Here is a 6,000-nt window from a genome sequence, read left to right as displayed (position 1 = left end):
GGAGCTGCTATTTTCGAGAAGTCCTGAACGAACCTCCTGTAGTAACCTGCCAAATCCAAGAAACTCCTGATCTCCGTCACTGAAGTGGGTCTAGGCCAGTTAGCCACAGTTTCTGTCTTCTTGGGGTCCACCTCTATTCCATTCCCTGACACTACATGCCCCAAGAATGGGATACTCCTCAGCCAGAACTCACACTTGGAGAACTTGGCATACAAGCCATGTTCCCTCAAGGTCTGCAGAACCAACCTCAGATGATGGGCATGCTCCTCTGCATTCCTGGAATACACCAAGATATCATCTATGAAGACAATAACAAAGTGATCCAGGTATTGACTAAACACTCTGTTCATGAGATCCATGAATTGTGCAGGGGCGTTAGTTAACCCGAACGGCATTACAAGGAACTCAAAATGCTCATATCTGGTCCTGAAAGCTGTCTTTGGCACATCATCTTCTTTGATCCTCAACTGATGGTACCCAGATCTCAGATCTATTTTGGAGAAACAACCTGCTCCTGCTAGTTGGTCGAATAGATCGTCGATCCTTGGCAAAGGGTACTTGTTCTTGGTAGTGACTTTGTTCAACTGTCTGTAGTCGATACAAAGTCTAAGGGATCCATCCTTCTTTCTGACAAACAAGACTGGAGCACCCCAGGGTGAGGTACTCGGTCGGATGAAGCCCTTGTCTACCAGCTCTTGCAATTGTTCTTTCAATTCCTTCAACTCCGCTGGAGCCATCCTGTAGGGAGGGATAGAGATCGGTCGGGTTCCAAGCATCAATTCTATCTCGAACTCTATCTCCCTAGCAGGTGGTAAGCCTGGCAGCTCGTCTGGGAAGACGTCTAGAAACTCTCTAACCACTGGCACCGAGGCGGGCTCTCTAACCTGACTTCTAAGCTTTCTCACATGAGCCAAATACCCCTGACATCCCCTCCTAAGCAACCTACGAGCCTGAAGAGCTTATATCAGACCTCTAGGTGTACCCCTCCTGTCTCCTCTGAAGACTACCTCTGACCCATCCTGACCTCTGAACCTGACTACCTTGTCCCTGCAGTCCAAGGTAGCACCATGGGTAGATAACCAGTCCATCCCTAGAATGACATCAAAATCTGTCAAATCTAGAACCACAAGGTCGGCGGACAAGCATCTTCCCTCAACAAACACAAGACTACACTGGCAGACTGATTCTGCCACTGATGGATCACACTTGGGTCCACTGACCCAGAGAGGACACTCTAACCCAGAGATCATCAACCCTAACCTCTGAATGGCTCTCGGAGCAATAAAAGAATGAGATGCACCAGGGTCCATCAAGGCATACACATCTGAACAACCAATGACTAAATTACCTGCCACCACGGTGTTAGATGCATCTGCCTCCTGTTGAGTCATCGTGAAGATCCATGCTGGAGCTGATGGACCTTCACCTCTGAAACCCGCTGAAGAAGAGGCTGCCCCTCTCCCTCTGCCTCTGCCACTGGCCTGAGTCATGGCTGGAGCTGCTAGCTGCGCTACACTACCTAAAGCTGTCTGCTGGGACTGAGCCATCGGGACTGCTCTTGGAAATTCTCGAGACATATGCCCCTCCTGACCACATCTGTAACAGGCCGTCGTCCCAAACCGACATACTCCCTTGTGTGGCTTACCACACCTTGCACAAACTGCATTATCCGCACCAGAGCTAGAGCCACTCCCTAGTCCCAGACTGGACTTAACCTTGTTCCAGAACTTGTTCTTCTTAGACTTCCTGGGACCTCTGTCCCACTTCTTGCTACCTGAAGTTGCTGCACTCATTGAAGAAGAGCCTGGGGTCTTAGAACCAGAAGGCTGTGCCACTGACTGTCTGACTGTTCCTTGAACGACGGCACTGGCCTCCATTTTCTGGGCCATATCCACTATGGCATGGAAGCTCTCCCTATCTGCTGACTGGATCAAGGAGGAATATCTGGAGTGGAGTTTCATGATATACCTCCTTGACCTTTTCTAGTCTGAGTCAAGGTTTTGCCCTGCAAATGGCAACAACTCCAAAAATCTGTCTGTGAACTCCTCTACACCCATCTCATCAGTCTGCCTCAACTGCTCAAACTCTATCATCTTCAGCTCCCTTGAACTATCTGGGAATGCCCATCCTGCAAACTTGTTTGCAAACTCTTCCCAAGACATGCTGTCCACCCTCAGGTTCACATAATTCTTGAACCACTCTCGTGCCTTCTTGCACTTAAGTGTGAACCCTACCATCTGAATGGCTCTACAATCATCAGCCCCAATCTCATCTGTGATCACCTTGACCCTCTCAAGATACACAAACGGGTCATCCCCTTTTTCATACTGAGGAGCATCCAACTTCATGTAATCGGTCATCTTGACCTTGCTCCCACTGGCTGAGCTAGGTCTAGAAGGTTGAGTAGCTGGGGCTGCTGGTTCTACTGGAGGAGGAGGAGGTGCAGCATCCCCTGGGGTAGGGTTTGCTGGATTTGGATAGTAAGGTGGAGGTGGATACATTGGGTACTGTGGGTATGGTGGATAATGAGGTGGGTATGGCATCTGAGTGGGATAAGGGCTAAAGCTATGGTAATCCGATGTGCCTCCCATCGAATACCCAGGGTTTTGTGAGAAGGGTGGGTAGTAAGGTGGCTGAACAAATCCCGAGGCCTGGGTGCCTCCTTGGGATTCTCCCATTCCTTCTTCTGACATGCTAACTCCCAGACTGCCATCCCTCCTCTGCTCTACATCCATATCATCCCCCATGTCCTCTGACATTCCTCCCTGAACTATTCCTCTTACTGATCCACTTCTACCCAGATCCAAAGACCTTCTAGGGTCTCTTACTGCCCTTTCTCTGCTAGACCTACTAGACATTGCCCTAGGCAATGCTGGAGGACGGGCGCTCGTGCCCTCATCCTCAGGTGGTACTCCAGTCAATCTTGCTGATCGACGAGTTCCTCTCATCCTGTTTTCTGAAAAACAGTACACATCACATAAACATTAGCATCTTATGGCTCATGTGGGCACACATGAACCCGCATCACATACATATCATTCATATCATAGCATTAATGCACATGTGTATAATCATGGCATTTCACATCATCATACAAGACAGGACTCCACATCCTATCCTAGTGGACATGACCTTTCCTATTGTGCTTGACCTTCTATAACATCTATGAGCCCGACACTCTAGGTCCGACCATATGAACATAGGGCTCTGATACCATTTTGTAACGACCCAGAAATCGGACCACTACCGGCGCTAGGATCCAGGTCGGCTTAAGGCCGCTGAGACCCCGTAGCAAGCCTGACATGCAACCTGAAAACCTGTTTAATCCCATACATGATCAAAAATCATACATAAAAATTTAAAACTTTTCTTTCATACGTTTCCTCATACACCAACTCAACTTGTACATAAACATAACTATAAACATTGATCCCTCAATGGGACCTCATCAATGCCCCCAATGGGTGGCATAACATATGGCGAGTTGGTTAAACATCAACATCAATAAACATTAAGATCATGTGTCAAAAAGGGATTACAATATACCATGGTCAAGCACACTTCTAGACTTCAACATCATTACATTACATATCTATACATCATTATACAATCTGTCATGTCCACATTCTAACTATTACATACATAAGACTTCATTACTCTTCTTGACCTCTCTGTCTAACCCGTACCTGCAAACCTGGGGAATTTGGGAGAGGGGTGAGCTACTAGAGCCCAGTGAGCAGAATCATAAAGCATTTAAAATACATGCTATCATGGAATGCATCACATCACAACTAATCATATCAAGGATGAACTTGTCACCATTTAGCCCTCTACATATTCCAATCATGCCAGGGGCATAGTGCAGGCCACACCTGGTCTTTCTCTTATACATAACATAACATACATAATTCCATGGTGCCGGGGGCGTAGTGTAGGCCACGTCCGGTCTTTCTCTTACATAGTGCCAGGGGCGTAGTGCAGGCCACACCTGGACTTCCATATCATATCTTCATGTCATAACATATGAGGGCTAATGGATCATTCAACATTCATCCACATCAACAACATATTATGCAATGCAACATATTCGTGATTTCTAATGCAACAACCTAAAATATCACATGGCATCCGTGATGCATGAACATGCTCAAGACTAATTCATTTATTTAAAAGCATAAGAGTTATTCCACTCACCTCTGGCTAGCTCTGACACTGACAGAAGCAGCTGACTCACTGCTGAGGTCCTCGGTTCCTCGGGTCCGTAGAACAATTGGTACTCACCTTCGTAACGCCGGACTCTTATGTGGAGAGGTCTTGGGTTCGAGTGGTGGGGGAGGCGACCTAATATTCCTATGTGGGGAATATTGGGCCAAATCCCATTGGCCTCGTGTGGTCATGGGACAAATCCTGCCCGGCGGTTGTGAGGCCAATGGGATGGATCACGGGAGTGTCGGACTTCAGGCTCTGGGCTATGTGGGCTCGGAAGATGGGAGAGGGACACCCGTGACATACGTAGAACAATTGGTACTCACCTTCGTAACGCCGGACTCTTATGTGGAGAGGTCTTGGGTTCGAGTGGTGGGGGAGGCGACCTAATATTCCTATGTGGGGAATATTGGGCCAAATCCCATTGGCCTCGTGTGGTCATGGGACAAATCCTGCCCGGCGGTTGTGAGGCCAATGGGATGGATCACGGGAGTGTCGGACTTCAGGCTCTGGGTTATGTGGGCTCGGAAGATGGGAGAGGGACACCCGTGCAGGTGGACTCAAATGAGGGACCAAACAACTAGAACATAACTCTAAAAACATCCCCCAAAAACCCCCTAAAACATCTCAAAACATCCATGCAAGAACATGCAAAGGAAGGCTGGACAGGGCACTTTCGGTGGCAGGTTCGGCGGCCGAAAGTCCCTCCAGAGCCGAAAGTCAGGCAGGTTCGGCGGCACCTTCGGCGGCCGAAACTCCCAGACAGAGGCGAAACTCATGCATGTTCGGCGGCACTTTCGGCGGCCGAAACTCCCAGACAGAGACGAAAGTCTCCTTTCAGGGGCAAGCTTCGGCAGCCGAAGGCTGCCTCCTCAAGAGGGTTCGGCGGCCGAAAGTCCTTTCGGCTGCCGAACCTGGTTTCTCCCAAAGGGCAGAAACTTGGTTCAAACATGCACAAATGCCTCCAAATTCATACCATCATGCATTTAGCTCAACCAAAACATGCATTCAAGCTCCTAGGGGTCACAAACTACCTTAAACCCCAACTACAACACATCAAACACACATTACAAGCCACATTGCTCAAAAACTCATAAAAAACCCATAAACTCAACATAAGCTTACTCATGCATTTTCTACCCCATGAACTACATAAAACTTACTTAAAACATAATATAAGCTAGAGATCGACTCTTACCTCTTGAAGATCGAGAGTAGAGGCGACCAAACTTGGAGTTGGGAGAGATTTGAGTTCTTGAACCTCAAAGCTCCAAAACTTTGCTCAAAAGCTCAAATCTTCAAAACAAAGTTAAAATAAATGAAAAACTTGAAAGATCTAGAGGAAAAACATCAAAGATCAGTGAGGGATGGCGGAGAGCTCACCTTGGCCGAAAATGGGGAAAAAGCTCGCCCGTTTTCGGCTAAGGGACCCTTTTATAGTGGCTGGCCAGGCCACGTTCGGGGGCCGAACGTGCCTCCGCATGCATGCCATGTTCGGCGGCCGAACTTGAGGTTCGGCGGCCGAACCTGGACTTCCCTCACTTATGCCTTTAGGGGCCTAAGGCACACCCAAAATGCCTGCATGTTCGGCGGCCGAACTTGAGGTTCGGCGGCCGAACCTGGGTTTTCCTCCAAGGTTATTTTCATGCAAAAACTCATTTCCTTTTCATTTAAAATCATGAAAACATTAAAACATTTCATGAAAACATGGTTTTACCCTTCTAGAGGTCTCCGACATCCGAGATTCCACCAGACGGTAGGAATTCCGATACCAGAGTCTAGCCGGGTATTACA

This window comes from Manihot esculenta, chromosome 2, assembly GCF_001659605.2.
Source record: "Manihot esculenta cultivar AM560-2 chromosome 2, M.esculenta_v8, whole genome shotgun sequence".
In the NCBI taxonomy this organism is placed as follows: Eukaryota; Viridiplantae; Streptophyta; class Magnoliopsida; order Malpighiales; family Euphorbiaceae; genus Manihot; species Manihot esculenta.
The sequence above is the reverse complement of the archived record's forward strand: the minus strand, read 5'-3'. Positions refer to the sequence as shown.